This window comes from Mustela nigripes, chromosome 3 (assembly GCF_022355385.1).
Source record: "Mustela nigripes isolate SB6536 chromosome 3, MUSNIG.SB6536, whole genome shotgun sequence".
In the NCBI taxonomy this organism is placed as follows: domain Eukaryota; kingdom Metazoa; phylum Chordata; class Mammalia; order Carnivora; family Mustelidae; genus Mustela; species Mustela nigripes.
Genome location: NC_081559.1, coordinates 151,151,078 through 151,168,953, shown reverse-complemented (window position 1 = coordinate 151,168,953; position 17,876 = coordinate 151,151,078). Strand labels below are relative to the sequence as shown.

Here is a 17,876-nt window from a genome sequence, read left to right as displayed (position 1 = left end):
CAAATTATAATGAAAAGGAGCAAAAGAAGAAAGAAAGAGAAGAACCAAAAAACAACAAAATGACAATATATACATGCTGATCAGTAATTGCTTTAAATGTAGACTAAATACTCTTATCAAAAACCATGAAGTAATGCATTAGAAAAAAAAAAAAGTCCCATCTTTTCTTCCTTATAAGAGACTCACTTCAAACTTAAAGACACATAATAAGTGAAGGGAAGGAAAAACATATATCATGCAAATAAAACTGAACAACAACAAAAAAAGCCAGGGTAGCAATACTTAGACTAAATATACTTTAGAACAAAGACTGTAGCAAGAGATAAAGAAAGGTACTACATAATGGTAAATAGATCAATCCAACAAAAGAATATAACAATTACAAATATTTATGTACCCAAAAGAGGAGCACTTAAAAACACTAACAAAAAATATTAACAGACATAAAGGGAAAAGCTGACAGTCCTGCAATAATACAGGGGAATTACAACACACCACTTCCATTAATAGGTAGATCCTCCAGACAGAAAGCCAAGAAGGAAATGGTGGATTTGAATGACACATTAGACCAGAGGGATTTACCAGATCTATACAAAACATTCCAATCCCAAAAGCAGAATATGCATTCTTTTCAACTGCACTTGAAGCATTCTCTGGAATAGATCCCATGTTAAGTCACAAAACAAGTCTCACTAAATTTAGTAGGATTGAAATCATTTTCAGTATCTTCTCTGACAAACATGGCATGGAACTAGAATTCAGTTATTAAAAACTAGATAAAACATGAAAACATGGAGGCTAAACAACATGTTCCTAAACAACCAATGGGTCAATAGAGAAATCAAAGAGGAAATAAATATTTTGAGACCCAGGAAAATGAAAACACGACATTTTCACATTTTTGAAACACAACTATAACAGTTCAAGGAGAGAAATTGATAGTGACCCAGGTCCCCTCAAAAAACAAGAGCAATCTCAAACAATTTAACCTTACACCTTAAAGAAACTAGAAAAAGAACAAAGTCCAATGTTATTAGAAATAAGAAAATAATAAGGATCAGAACAGAAAAAAATAGAGGCAAAGAAAAAAACCAATGAAACAGATCAATGAAATGAGCTGGTTTTGTGAAAAGAGAAACAAAATTGATAAATCTTTAGCTGAATTCATCAAGAAGAAAAGACTGGAGACTCCAAATCAGAAATGAAAGAAAAGTTACAACTGATCCCACAGAAATACAAAGGAGTAGGAGACTACTAAAAAAAAAGAGAGAGAGAGAGAGAGAGCTCAGAAATAAACCCTCACTTATATGGCCAATTAATCTACAACAAAGGCAAGAATACACAATGGGGAAAAGATGGTCTCTTCAATACTTGATGCTGGGAAATTGAACAAAGATGAAGCTCAATCGCTTTTGCACACTTTACATAAAAAAAAAAAAAATGAGGGCACCTGGGTGGCTCAGTGGGTGAAAGCCTCTGCCTTTGGCTCAAGTCATGATCTCAGGGTCCGGGAATTGAGCCCCACATCTGGTTCTCTGCTCAGCAGGGAGCCTGCTTCCCCCACTCTCTGCCTGCCTCTCTGCCTACTTGTGATCTCTGTCTGTCCAATAAATAAATAAAATCTTTTTTAAAAATCTCAATGGATTACAAACCTAAATGTAAAACCTGAAAATATAAAACTCCTGAAAGAAAAAATAGGCAGTAAACTTTTGGACATCAGTCTTTTTTGGATCTGTCTCCTCAAGGAAGGGCAATGGAAGCAAACAACTGGGACTACATCAAAGTAAAAAGCTTTTGCACAGCAAAGGAAATCATCAACAAAACAAAAAGGGAACCTACTGAATGGGAGAAGATACATGCAAATGATATATCCAGTAAGGGGTTAACATCCAAAATAAATTATGAACTAATATAACTCAATACCAATCAATCAATAACCAACCAACCAACCTTTTAAACAATGGAAAAAATGGAAGAGGACACGAATAGACATTTTTCCAAAGAGTCATCTAAGTGGCAAAGACACATCAAAAGATGCTCAACATCACTCATTATCAGGGAAATGCAAATCAAAACCAAAATGAGATATTATGTCACATCTGTCAAAATGGGTATTATCAAAAGGACAAGAAATAAACAACTGTTGGAGAAGATATGGAGAAAAGGGAATCCTTGTTTACTATAAGTGGGACTATAAATCCTTATAGCCATTATGGAAAACAATAATGAGTTTCCTCAAAACATTAAAAATAACAATACCCTATGATCCATTCATTTCACTTCCAGGTATTTATTCCATGAAAACTAAGACTAATTTGAATGATATGTGTACCCTTATGTTCATTGCAACAATATTTATAATAGCAAAGATATGGAAGGAATCTAAGTGTCCATCAATAAATAAATGGATAAAGATGATGTGTTACATAATGTGCAATGGAATGTTACTCAGCCATAACAACAAATGAAATTTTGACCTTTGTAACAACATGGATGGACCTAGAGATTATTTTGTTAAGTGAAATAAATCAACAGAGAAAGACAAATACCAGATGACTTCACTTATAAGTAGAACTTAAAAAAGCAAAACGAATGAATAAACCACACTACACAGAAATAGACTCAAATACAGGGAGAAAAAATAGGTGGCTGCCAAAGAGGAAAGGGGTAAGGTGATGGGCAAAATAGGTAAAGGAGATTAACAAGTATAAGCTTCCAATTATAAAACAAATAATTAATAGGTCATGGGATATAAAATACGGCATAGGGAATATAGTCAATAATATGCTAATTTTGTAGGGTGACAGATGGTGCTATATTTATAGTGAGCATTTTATAAGGTGTATAAATGTTGAATTACTGTTGTATATTTCCATTAAAAATAATAAAAAAGATAATTGTCTCACATATTTTAAAGATAGCAAAAGAACAGTTTCTAAAGCTTTTGCTTTCACATTGTAGGCCCTTGATAAGTATTATTTTTCTTCTAACTATATGAATGATCTTTTTGAACTTACCATAGTTTAGTTTGTTTTTGTTTTGATATTCAAAGTTAGGGTTAGAGTAGTGGGATGATGGGTGGATTCCTATCCCAGTGCTTTGAATATAACTTGCAGTAGTTCTCTGGTAAGTATCACCACTAGCGTCACCCCTCTGTGCTTTGGTCTTTCTTCACATACCAATCTCTTGTCATACCTCTCAGTATGGCTTCCTACTAACTACTGGTTGGCAGCTGCAGGAAGAATTACTCAGTTTCAATTTTACTTCAAATCCCCAGCCACTATGAAAAAAATACTTATAAGGCATTTCCTAACTTCTAATATATTATTACCTACATGTGAAAGATGTTCAAAAGACTGTTACAGCTGCTATTTTTCTTTAACCATTTTACATTTCTTTTTGCAGGGGAACAATTTCAGTCAATTAAACTTGCAAGCAACTCTCGCTCAGACTTTCCTATGACTGTCATAAATGAGAAATGTTTTTAAAAAATGAATAGCTTTAAGGATTGACTCTTCTGATGGGAACTGTCTATTACTAGTCTGACATTTTTGGGGACTTGATTAACTATCTCGGTTCGTCTGCAGAAAGCCTTGAACTGTTTTTCCATTTACTAAGTGACTTTAAGTCACTCCCTGGTTGTGTCCTAATTACACATGGCATTTCCAAGTTTGTAGCAAAAGACAACTATAACTCAAAAGTGTCTTGAAAGTGGAAATACACTTGACATGAGTTTAAAAGTAGAATTTAATAATCTTTCCATGCCCTTGAAATTAGATACAATTTTTATTTTCACACTTTAAGTGTGAAGTAGGCAACTTCAGTGATTATTTCTTCTGCTCTTCCCCCTGAAGCCCTAAAGTATTTGCCCCACAATTCACAAATTACAAAGTTCCAAAATGGTCTTTTATAGACAGGTATTTATAAGCTTTTAAAAACATGTCTGTTTTTTAGAGTCCATAGTCTCTTCCAGTCCCGTCCATGTTGCTACAAAAGTTGGGTATTCATCCTTTCTGATGGAGGCATAATACTCCATAGTGTATATGGACCACATCTTCCTTATCCATTCATTCGTTGAAGGGCATCTTGGTTCTTTCCACAGTTTGGTGACCGTGGCCATTGCTGCTATAAACATTGGGGTACAGATGGCCCTTCTTTTCACTATATCTGTATCTTTGGGGTAAATACCCAGGAGTGCAATTGCAGGGTCATAGGGAAGTTCTATTTTTAATTTCTTGAGGAATCTCCACACAGTTCTCCAAAGAGGCTGAACCAACTTGCTTTCCCACCAACAGTGGTTGCTTTCCCTCCAACACATGTTGTTTCCTGTCTTGCTAATTTTGGCCATTCTAACTGGTGTAAGGTGATATCTCAATGTGGTTTTAATTTGAATCTCCCTGAGGGCTAGTGATGATGAACATTTTTTCATGTGTCTGATAGCCATTTGTATGTCTTCATTGGAGAAGTGTCTGTCCATATCTTCTGCCCACTTTTTGATATGATTGTCTGTTTTGTGTGTGTTGAGTTTGAGGAGTTCTTTATATATCCTGGATATCAACCTTTTGTCTGTACTGTCATTTGCAAATGACTTCTCCCATTCGAAGTGGTGGTGGGGTGGGAGTTTGGGATACCAGGTGGTGGGTACTATAGAGGGCATGGATTGCATGGAGCACTGGGTGTGGTACAAAAATAAGGAATACTGTTATGCTGAAAATAAATAAAAAATAAATTTAAAAAATATGTCTGACAACTCTGTGGTGAAGTTACAAAATTTGTTCTGCAAAAGTACTTATACTTGCATTCAAAATTACTAATAGAAGTATTCAAAAACTGAAGATATCAGAATACTAAAACAAATTAAGTATTTACCTATAGAGCACAGATTCAATAAATTACTGTCTTTCTATTTAATGGAGCATTATAGAGCAGATAAAAATAATGTATTGATATGAAATGCTCTCCAAGTATATCCAGTACAAAAAAATCTATAGTATAAAATGTACTCTAGATATGTATCTTATATAAATACCCCAACACTTTTACCCCTACAGTAGTGCTCCTAGACATCATCTTTTTACTATATTTTGTACTTAATATTCTTTATATATTTATTCCTTTTACCTATTAGTTTGTTAGTATTTTTTTAGTATTTTTAAGCTTATATGCTTTAACTTCAGTGACTCTGGAAGGATACATAAGGACCTTATAATTAGTTACCTCTGAAGAAGAACTGAGTGACTTTGGAACACAGGTTAGGGCAATTGGAATAGGAAAACTAACAAACTTACATAGTTCACCTTTTTTACTTAATTGTTTATAATTCAGGGTGTGGAGTGAGATCTATCAGGGAATGTTAAAAGTCTCCTCAAGCTTTCACTTAATGCTATAAATGTGGCAAATGTATTTTTTTTTAATTTATTTGACAGAGAGAGACATCACAAGTAGGCAGGGAGGCAGGCAGAGGGGGAGGGGGAGGCAGGCTCCCCGCTGAGCAGAAAGCTCGATGTGGGGCTGGATCCCAGGACCCTGGGATTATGACCTGAGCTGAGGGCAGAGGCTTAACCCACTGAGCCACCCAGGTGCCCCGGCAAATGTATTTTTATTTTACTCTGTTCCTCTAACACTCAACTGATAACTTCAATCACAATCAATAATCAATATTTGTTAAATAAAATCTATGTCAAAATCAATATGTTTATATAGAACTGATACACACCTTCTTGGCTTCAGACAACATACAGATTTTTTGAGTGCCAGGGTGGCTCAGTGGTTAAGCCTCTGCCTTCAGCTCAGATCATGATCTCAGGGTCCTAGGATGGAGCCCTGTATCAGGCTCTCTGCGCAGCAGGGAGCCTTGCCCCCCCCCCCTCCTTCTGCCTGCCTCTCTGACTACTTGTGATCTCTCTCTCTCTCTCTGTGTCAAATAAATAAATAAAATCTTTAAAAAAAATACAGATTTTTCTAGACACAGTCTTAAAGGCTCATCAAATATACCTTGACCTAAATGTTATAGTGAGCTATGCAAAAACCCAGGCAGGAGTATCCTTTTCATGGCCTCAATTCAGTTTAGCAAAAAATGAAGAAAAGCTGAAAGAGGCAACAGAAATGTCTAATATGCTTTAGCAGTTGCCCAGAAAAAGATGAGTAAATATAGATAACAAATAATTACACATATACATGTTATATAAAGGCTTCGCAATGAGCCACACCAATCTTTTATTGCCCCAGTGGGCAATAATCCCCATCAATTCTGCAAAGTATTTGCTTGGATCAATCTGCTTCCGTTTAAAAAGAAATAATAACCTGAAAAGAACCAGCATTATACCAACCTAAAAATATGTTTTTAACTAAATTATAAACATTAGCAGTGGAATTAACTTTCTCAAATCTTCAGACATATAGTTCTCCATACCCAAAGAAATTAATGATCACAAGCCTGATTTCTAGAAAAAAAAAAATACTTTTTTCAAAGATAGAGTGCAGGGTATTAAAGAGGAAATGATAAGCAAAATAAGATTGGATGTGATCTGACAAAGAAAATAATTAGAAAGAAAAATAAAATCATTTGTAAAACCAAAATAAGAAAAATATTGGGGTGCCTGGGTGGCAGCTGGTTAAAAGTCTGGCTCTTGATTTCAGCTCAGGTCATGATCTCAGGGTCATGAGATTGAGCCCCACATCGGGCTCTGCACTCAGGGGGGGGGGTCTGCTTGTCCCCCCCATAAATAAATAAATAAAATCTTTAAAAGGAAAAAAAGAGCAATATTACCAAAGGCACACAGTCTTTTAAAAAGTTCTATAAAACAGAATGAAATTTAAGAAATAAAAAAGATCAGAAAAATGATGCTAGATACAGAAGGAAAAGGAGAGCCAAAGAAGTATAATTTACATTCCTAAAAAACAGAGGAATCAGGAACAAATAGAAAGATGAAAAATATAATGTATAGACATATATAAACACACATATAAATGTAAATAAATAACTGGTGCTACAGATTAAAAGAAACTGTGTCCTAGGACAAACTGATAAAACATAATTTACTACCAAACATACCTTGACATAGTTACTAAACCTCAAACATAATTTAAAAATCCTCTGAAAAAATGTCACCTACTCAGACTTTTCAGTGTCCAACATTCAATGTTAATATAAGGTAAACCATTATACAAAAATTCCTGAATACTGTGATATATGATCAAGAAAATTGTCATTCATGTACTAAAAAACAAAGTTGTTATTCCTATATAATTTCAAATATGCAAGAACTCTGATAAAATATAAGGTGATCCTATTTCATGGTTTTCCAAAATCTACTGATACCTATAGTTCAATATTGGTATTGAGAGCTCTCTTTTCATTTTTAAACATGTTCTGATTTGGACAATAGTAGATTTTATAGTCATACTAAAAATAAACCCCACTTGAAATTTAAAAAATAACATACAAATAAAAAATTCAGAAGTGGCAACACAGAATTTTATTTCAGCTCTGCCATGTAAGGAATTTGAAATCCTTACTTGAATTCTAAGAAAAAATCTAAACAAACTAAAACCCAGTGACTTTTCTTAGACTCTTCAGAGAACTGTGATTACCAAGCAAATTACCATCCTGGACTCTGTACAAGACCACTGAATACAATCAATCACAGCCAGCAGCTTATCTGGAATAAAAGCTCCTGGAACCATAAACTGGTGGGCAAACTTAAATAGTAACTTCAGTGAATTGGTGCAGGCAGAGTGTGGATTAGCATGAGAGTGAGAAACTCTGGGTAAAGGAGCTGCTGTTTTAGTGGGTCTTCCATATTTTTATGGGTTTTGTCTCCAAAAATGCCCACCAGGTTCTCAGTGTGTAATGTCAAGAAAAATCCTCCTGTTTTTGGCAGGAGGTGAGAAAAGTAATTTTTTCAGAAATAATTGCAGTATGTTCTCTAAAATAAAGGCTTACATAGGGGACAAGACCTTTGCAAAGTCTTACCCAAGATAAGGAAAGGAAATGATCCAACCCCATCTCTCTCTAGCCTTCCTGTCTCACCTCAGGGAGGAATAATAGCTGAGAAGCTTTTGTGGAGGTCACAGTCCAGGGACAGAAAACCACTGAAAGATTGAAATTTAATCATGAAATTATAGATTTCTTCCACCTGTCACAACATCGTTAGGGCTCCAGAATATAATAATGGGTTACAGCTGAAAGAACTGGAAGGTACAGATTCTGTTTAATAAGATTTTAAGGGAAACTCAAAAACAATAAGGGAGAAAAAAATAAGGACACTAGCTGGAGAAAACTGACATATAAAGCTATAGTAAACATTAAACACTCCCCTATACTAAGTGAGATTAACATAAAACTTTAAAGACCTGCCATATTTCCTATTACCTGATTTATCATGACCAGCTTTCAACAAAAATTACAATGCATGCTAAAAGGCAAGAAAAAAAGATCTGAAGAGACAAAGTAAGCATTGGGATGAGACATAGATACAGAATTATCAGAGAATTTCGTATAACTATGACAAAATTTTTAAGGACTTTAAATGGTAAAAGTAAGCAACAAGCAAGAACAACTTGGTAATATGAACAGAGGGATGGAAACTAATGAAAAAAATAAATTCTAACTTTAAAACATTGTAAAAGTGTTAAATCTAAAAAGACTATCAGAAATAAAGAAGGGATTTAATGAGCTCATCAGTAAACTGGAAACAGCTGAGGAAAAAACAGCTTGAAAATAGGTCAACAGAACTTCTGAAATTGAAACGCAAAAAGAAAAAATAATGTAAAAGAAAAAAAATGAATAGAATATCAAAGACCTGGGGTATTATTTCAAAAGGTATAACATGCATAACTAGAATACCAGAATAATAGAAAAGGGAGAAGAAATATTTAAAGTAATAATGGCTGAATTTTTTAAAAAAAATTAATGATAGACACCAAAACACAAATCCACAATGTTCAGAGAATACAAAGGAAAATACATACCAAAATATGTATACCTGGGTATATCATATTCACAGTGCAGAAATCCTAAGACAAGGAGGAAATCTTCAAAGAAGAGAGAAGAAAAACAAATAATCATTTTATATAGGGAGAGAAAATGTTAAGAATCATAGTGGATTTCTCATCAAAAATTATGAAAGCAAGAAAAGAATGAAATAATTAAAATGGTGAAAGAAAAACCAACCTAGAATATCTAAGGATACGATACAAGGAAACGTGGGAATAAGCTACTATATTCAGATTGCTCTGTAAATTTTTTTATTTTGTGTGGTTCATACCTTCTTAAAGAGCAAAACCATTTTTCTACTCCAAAAAAATATTTTCACTCATATATGATCATTTCAAAAACTTAAAATTCTGATCACCTAGGTATCATTCTTTATGGAATCAGCATATTCCACAAGTCTGTAACGTATCTAAATGCATTAAACCTACCATTCATTCATTCATTCATTTTATAACTATGATAGAGGAGTAAGAATAAGAATTATAGCAGATTTCTCAGCAGAAAGCATACAGGCTGTAGAGAGATTGACTGAACGATTGATTACAGGGAATCCACTCACATATGATTACTGAGGCTGGAGAGTCCAAATTTTTCAGAGCAAATGTCATAGTTTGAGTCCAAATTTTGGCAGGCTGCTGTAGACCCAGGAAATTTCAAAGGCCTTCAGGAAGAAAAATTCTCCTTTACTGGGGGAAGAGTCAGACTTTTGTTCTATTCAGGCTCTTCAACTGATTAGATGGAAGTTCACCCACATTATGGAGGGCAATCTGTTTTATTCAGTCTATCAATATAAATGTTAATTTTATCCAAAAACACCTTCACAGAAATACCCAGAATAATGTATGACCAAATATCTCAATTAAGACAGTTTATATATGGATTTTATATTCATTTTTATCTATTATAAGAAGCCAATATGTGGTATATATCACAAAAGGAAAGAAAAATGTTTGATTTTCACTAGAGAAATTTTATAGCCATCAGCAAGATTTAAAGTAATAAATAAACAATACTGGCTTTTAATATATATATATATATATATATATATATATATATATATATATACTATCTCCACCAAGATAGTATTCACTGAGTGCCAACAGCTGTCATCCTGTTTAATCTTCACAGCAACTTTATGGGGTAGTTATCCCTTGTTTTATTTTAGTGATGAGGATACTAGGTCTCAGAGTAGTAGTGTTCAATCGCCACCATCAGCAAAAGATAGAATCAGAATTTAATTCAGAATTTAATTGGATTGTCTCTGAAGCCTCCTATTTTCAATTTACATTAATTCCTTCCCTCATAAGTACACTATTTTTTTAAAAAGGTTTAATCATATTGGTTCATCTGACATTGGCTTCAAATGATATTTTATAGAATATTAAAAATATCATGACTTTAGAGTTCCCAAAGTTGAACTTATAGATAACACTTTCATAAATTTAGCTAAATTTACATTGAAAACTCAGTTTTCAACAATTTTGACTAACTCTCCCATGCTTCTTAATATACATTGGGTATCAAACTCTAGCAGATTTCCTTTTAGAATTTGGAAGGATAAAGTTTGTTCATTTCTTTTCTTTTTTTTTTTTTTTTTTTTTAAGAATTTATCATTTAACAACCTAGCATGGATTTACTAATAGAATATATGTTGATACTACTTTGGGGGGGGGAATAAAATACTAAATCAGTCCTAGTTTAAAGTACCAAACAATTGTGCTGTCTATTACTACATATTTTATCTCAGTGGAATTTGGCCTCATGGGCCACACTCAAAAGAGAGTCATCTCGTGGCCATCCTTGCCAAGGATTAGCAATGAAAATCTAGTACCAGATGTCATTTAGGTGTCCCTGCATGTCTAACTGTAGACTATGATCTCATTTTATGCACTATTCTAATATCTTTGTTTTCTTGTTGTTCAGCAATGAAGCCTGTGGAGAACTGGAAAGCCGTATGATTTCCTGTAGTTCACCATCTGTGGAACAAGCTTTTTCTTTCCTTGTGATGCAATTCAATGCCTATACTACCCAACAGCAGCCTAGCTCTACATCAAGTATTTTGTTTCATCTTTAATTTTAAATCTGTTCAGTGTAAAGGTGAAAATAAATATAAATTTATAAGATGTGTAGAAGGAAGAAAGCCAAAATAATATGAAATGAGTACTAAAACGCTTCAGTTACTGAAGTAAAATGATTATCATAGGTTTTCTTTGTCGGTCAAAGTATCTAACAACAAAAGAAAGGACAAGATACCTAGTAGAAATTAACATGGGTATGTAGCAACATGTCAGTAATATTGTTTATTAGTCCATATTCACATTGAGAGACTACAAGAGAGGGACTTAACATGAGGATAACTGGACTTAATAAAAATAAAAGTGCCAAAGCAAGAGTTGCTTCTGTCTCGTGAAACTACCCGAGGACCTGCATTTCAGGTGTAGCAAGTCATATGGTTGCACATACCGTGCCCAAAATGATTTTATGTCAAAAGCTGTTTATCAAATGTGGGAGCATGTGGCAAGCATTGGGAATCACTGTTGCCTTTGTGGTATATGCCAACTAGTGCATTTACCTCGTTACAGTGATCTATGTTATACCATTTTCAAAAAATGCTCCCTGCTGCAAAGTCCTTGTTTAATTTTATAACACTAAAGAAAAACATTTAAAAATGTTTATACAGAGAAATAGAGAAATTGACTAGATCTGATTAATTATTTTTCTAAAACACATACAACTTTCAGTTTTGTCAATATATATAATATAAGCTACCAAACACATTTTATAGTTTACATAGTAAAATCCACAGAGGTAATTATTGCATCAGGGCAATATGATGCTATACTAATTTTACAATTGATGACTGCTCATTTAGATTACAGTAAGTATTTTTAATAAAAAATTCACAAATACTAAGACATTGGAAACTTTTTTATTTGATGAATATGAACTTACACAACATTATTTAATCCATTGAAATTTCTCTTAAATTAAGCAGTTCAGGATTTGTTTAAAAACAACCACCACCTTGACTTGCTTAATTTAGTCTGCTAGGATTTCCCTCTCCAGTTAGACTGCATGGAACATAAAATGTCCTCAATAAATAATTGGTGAATTAGTGATGAATGGATAAATGAGTAAAACCTACAAATACAGAAGGAAGGGGAAAGGTTTTCAAACTTGCCTAATGTTAGGACTATGTAGGCAAGTACTACAAAAAAACAGAGAAGTTCTAAGATACTTGATTATGTTTCATGTGGATATTTGGAAGCCTGCTAAAATTTACATACTTGCACATACATCCATACACAGTTTGTTGATATTAGAAAACCATGACTCCCCTGAATATATGCAAGAGCCAAACAAAGCTAATTTTCATCTTAGATTTCATCAGAAAATTTTATTTCCACTCTAAAATATATTCTAAGAATATTTCAGTATAGAACACTTGTAAATGCTGAGTATCAACTTTCATTCAAATAAATAGGTACACACAAAAGAGATATCCTTAGGATCCAAAAAGGAAGAAAAGATGGCTACCACAGTGGTATGATGAAGCTTAGGCTACAGATAAACTTGAGCCTCTGAAGATCTTAGTTACCAAGGATCATGCACATTTAAAGATGTTCAGGAAGAGGGAAAATATCTTTGAGTCTCACTTGAAGTGGTACTAACAGTATAGTAAAGGGAAACCCCAAACTGGGAAACAGACCTTGCCTGACACTTGTCCAAAGAACGTGATGGGATAAATAACACAGAAAGGTGCTCACTCTTGATCAAGATATCTCAAAATAGCTTTGGAAAGGGCTCTATTAATCATAAGTTCATGATTTAAAGTTTAAAAATACACAGGAATAAGGTATCATAATAAGACAGCAAGAGAAACAAGCAGGAGAATCAAATTTACCATTAGCTGTACTTAACCTAGGACTCCTTAAGCATGGCACATAAAATTACACTGTTTATAAGAGTTAAAAGAGGCTTTTAGGAATCATACAAAAGAACAAGTGAATTTGAAAGAGAACCAGAGACATTCTCTAAGTATAAACATTGAAATTAAGAACTCAATATCATATAACACATAGATAAACAATTAAAAAACTGAAGATATATCTCAAGATATTACTTAAGATGCATGATCAAGGGAAGTTTTCCTATTTAGAGACAGAAAATGTATCAGAGAAGTTAAGAAGGATGCTATGGTAATAAAAGGCTTGAACGTATATTTTACTCAATTTTGAGAGCACTAGAGACAATCAAGTAGATGGACTTTTACAAACTAGCAGAGAAATTTCTAGGCTTGAGGAAATACCCAAGCCCTTAGATTCAAGAATCACAGCAAATCCCAGAAAGAGTATATTAAAAAGAAAAGGAACCCAAATATGGGCCTATTAATTGGTGCCAAAACCCCCCAAATTTTGATGGCTTAAACAAGCCCCAAATCTTTTACAAAGTTGTCTATCATATGATATCCCTGAGGTGATGTCCTCATTCACATGACTGAAGACAACTTAGTCGTCTATTCTAACTAGTAATAAAGAAGAAAAATATATATACCTTCCGTTAAAGGGCATAATCTGGAAGTTGTGTACACTGAGGGTTTTTGTTTTGTATCCTTTTAGCAAATCTTTTTTTTTTAAAGATTTTATTTATTTATTTGACAGAGAGAAACCACAAGTAGATGGAGAGGCAGGCAGAGAGAGAGAGAGAGAGGGAAGCAGGCTCCCTGCTGAGCAGAGAGCCCGATGCGGGACACGATCCCAGGACCCTGAGATCATGACCTGAGCCGAAGGCAGCGGCTTAACCCACTGAGCCACCCAGGCGCCCCTCCTTTTAGCAAATCTTAACCTACCTGACCACAGCTAAACCTAGGCAAAGGGAATTTGGATATATTAGTTCTTCATTCAATAGCCAAGTGCCCAGAAAAAAAAAAAAAATCCATTACTCTAATACTGTGCTATCTGATATAATAGCCAGTATTCACATTTAATTAAAATAAAAAATTCAGTTCATCATTTCCTAGCCATACTCCAAGTGTTCAGGAGCCACATGTGGTTAGTGTTGGAAAGTAAAACCGAAGAATATTTTCATAACTCAATGCACAGTGTCTCTTGCTGCTCGAGAAGGGGGCAGAATACACATTGGAAGAAGTTTAGCATTCAGTGTCATCAGTTTCTCCTTTTGTTACCCAAAAATGTGTATTTACGTGAACCCTTATTGCTATACTTGAAACACATTCTCACTTCAAGTGATGATCCTCAGTCCAAAGTTTTTGAGTATAGTTGCCTCCAACAAGCTCATCCATGCCTACTAATTCTGGAGACGTCCATAAGAAAAGATAATTGACATATCTATGATTCCCCCCTCCACATGCAGTGGTAGAGCAGGAATAGGAAAACTACATTAAAGGCATCCATTTAAGCAATGGAGAAAGGGAAGCACAGAATAGTCACTGACCCAAAATAATTAGCAAATTCCCCTGAGCAGGAACAGTTGAAACTGGATTCAGTTTTACTAAGCTCATTCAACAGTCCTAGGTCTGCTTTCTGGGGTAAATTATCTTTCCATTTTTGTCTTTAGATCTCTGTAAACGTCTTCCTAGATCCGCATCTGAAATGACCCATGGAGAATATTTCTCCTGAGTATTCTGGTGATTTATGGATTACTTTAGAACTTGACCAGTCACACAGTGTACAGTTACTTTTGTGTTCCTTGAGGTCATCTGAAATAAAAATTTGCGTGGGAAGACATGATTCTTAATTCATCGCCACTGGGCTGATTTCTAGTTTTCCAGTCTAAAATTCTTAATGGAAAATACTTGAGAGAATAACATGGTACTAGAGCTGAATCTCCTGCTAAGGCTGCCTCTTCAAAGATACTTGTTAAAATTGCTTCTGTTTGGGGCACAGAAATAAGTGGACTCTCTATTCACTTATATTATAGGTCATAGATACAGAGTAACAGGACTTTCTTATTATCATTTAGCAATAGCAATATTGAAATATTTTCATTGTCTTCCTCTAATCTTTCTAGCCAGTGTGTATTAAGGAAGTAGAAGGAATTAGGAAACAAAATTATTGGGAAATAAATGAAGTCCAGGATAGTTTTTTAGAATATGTTGCATAAGTGAGTTAAGTCTATTTATACCATTTGAAGAGACAAACTACCTTGGTGTCTACTACCGCTTCTGTCAGATTTGATTGAACTTGTTCAAACAGCTTTAATATTATCAGGTGAAGGACACATTCATAGGTAGACTGATTTATAACAGGAAGAAAGACTCATTTGTATTGAAAAAAGTTTCAGCTGAATTTCTTAAAGAAAATGACTGATAGCAATTGTAGGTATAAAACACCCTGGATTCTAGTCCTGGGTTTACTATCTTCACTGTGTCATTGTGAACCTTTTTATTTTTTAGTTGTAAGAGCATGTGTGTTTTAGTTTTGTTATATGGAATCAAACTGACAACACGGCTTATCGGACATGCTTTCAGATAGAAAATCTCAAAGTAATACTGAATTTTCTTTCCTAAGAGAAAGATTTCCTTTAAGCCAGTGAGGAAAAGCTTTGCTAAGTGTAGCCAGGTAAGAACAAGTAAACAGAAGTCTCAATAATGAGTGTAATTGATACTACACTGTCTAGTTTCAGTAGAGTCAAAGGTAAGAGTCACAGCATTTTGGTATTCTACCCAGCAGTGTGGGTAGGGACTGTTATATTAAATAAAACCTAGGGATTTTTATGTTAAATATTTTGAAGGGTACTTGGCAGATGCCTTTACCTCAAATTTCTCTAAGTGCATATCCAAAGGGCATAAATAACAGGAATATAGAATGTTTCTACACATGTTCTTACACAGTCAGTGTAAGTTAAAAAAGGGAACCATAAATGAAAGAATGAACTGTTAATATTTAAAGTGAATGATTATTGATTGATTGTTAGTAAGAGCTTTATGTCCTCTAAGAAAAATAAGACTTTAGTGTAGAATATGGCATCTTCTCCAAATGTGTTTTGAATGACTCTGTCTCAGGTTTTCTCTCAAGGAAAACTGATTTTAAAAAAGGAAATTTGAAAATGATAGTTCATCTGAGAAGTAGCATTCATTCAAACAATCTTAAAAAAAAAAAATTCTGCCAGTATGAAGGGTAAAGATTGAAGATACAAAAATAGTTCCAAATACATACATAGGAAAAGCTAACTTCAAAAACAGAATAGAGCTATGTTTTCACTATTCTTTGCAATCATTCCCTTTGTTCACCTTATCTCAACTTTATAGCCAGCAGTATACAGGAAATATGAACTATCTGAATCTTAAATCTTAAAACCAGATTATCTAAAACCCCCAAAATAAATCAATAGCCAAAGTCTGTCTACAGCACTTACTGCTTTTTATAGGAACAGTAAAAAACATTCCTCATCAGATTCAAGGCAAAGTCTTTAACACCCAGGTTTAGAAGGTGACAAAACATTTTAGGAGCTTAACTCTTAGATTTAATACTTTTTACCAACAGAAACCTCAGGACTACCTCCTACTATTTTCCTAACATTAGTGTGATCCAGGAAAGAAGGGAGAGGACAAGGTTTGACAATTAATTGCCTTTAAATTACTATAGTATTTGCTAATAGAATCAAGAACTATGCATGTCACCGACTTCTAGGAATGACATCATGACCTCCTCAAAGAGATATTTTGTTTTTTAAAATAATTCTGATCATCTTTCAGAAGAATTTTTGAATAGACTGCCAAATGAATTAAGGTACCCAACTGCTAAGCACCTAATGGTTATATTTGTTGATCCTACAGTGCAGGAGCTAGCCAACTTCCTAGTTACAGGAGCACTCCCACAAGAAATCACGGTCCCCATAAGGCCATCCCCACACTGGACACCAACTACAAATTAAAGTTTCTCAAAGGCATCCTTAGTTTTGATAATTTTCTAGAAAGACCCACAGAACATACTGAAAGCTATTATATTCATGGTTACGGTTTATTAAAGGTAACAGTTACAGCATAAAATGAAACAAGAGAAGTGGTGCATAGGGCGGAGTCTAGGGAAGTAGTTAATAGGGAGCTTTCCCAGCCCTCTCCCGGTAGAGTCAGGACAGTTCTCTTTCCTAGCATCAGTTATGTGACAATACCTATGGAATACTGCCAATTAAGATGTTTACTTAAGCCCTGGTATTTAGAGATTTTTTTGGTATATTGTCACGTAAGTATGATTGATTAATTGCCCATGTGGTTGATCTCTGTCTTTAGGAGAACTGATACCACATGACTTGAAGTTCCCATGCTAAATCACATCATTTGTCTTCTTGTTATGGCCAGGCTTAAATCACATTATTACCTCCCAGAAACGGTTACCTCCAAAAACCTATGCAAGTGGTGGTCTTTGAATACAATAAATTATTTATTACACACTTATTGTACTGATTTACTAATGCTTCCATAACAAAATACCACAGACAGAATGGTGTAAAGAAAAGAAACCTGTTTTCCTCACAGTTCTAGAGCCCTGAAGTACAGTGTCATAGAGCTAGCAGGGTGATTTCCTCTAAGACCTTTCTTCCTGGTTACTACTTTCTTGCTGCCTCTTCACATGGTCATTCTCATCTCTGGGACCTTCATCTGATTTCTTTCTTTTTTTTTTTTTTTTTTTTTGAGAGAGAGAGAAAAAGAGCATACAGAAGGGTGGAAAGAGATATGCTCTCCCTATTAGATGGCAGAGTGCCTACATAAATTATTTTAAATTCTGAACAGAATATTTGTCTTTTCTCCCTTATTTATTAATTTATTCAATTATTTATTTGTGTTAGTATGATCATAAATATTTAATTTGGGAGGATACAAATTAATATTATTTTGTCATTCATATTATTTTAGCTT

General features: G+C 34.2%; 1 long non-coding RNA gene across 3 annotated transcripts in view; it reads right to left on the bottom strand.

Annotated features, from left to right (window-relative positions):
- LOC132013189 (uncharacterized) overlaps window positions 1-17,876 on the bottom strand; it is a 153,373-nt gene that overhangs the window by 41,352 nt on the left and 94,145 nt on the right. Inside the window, exon 3 of one of the 3 annotated variants that reach the window (XR_009402907.1) lies at window positions 8,974-9,036. The exons of 1 other annotated variant lie outside the window; for it this stretch is intronic. This is a non-coding gene — a long non-coding RNA (uncharacterized LOC132013189). Of the gene's footprint in view, window positions 1-8,973; window positions 9,037-9,608; window positions 9,660-17,876 lie in introns of those variants that run through there. One more of the 3 variants, XR_009402906.1, reaches the window with a different exon arrangement.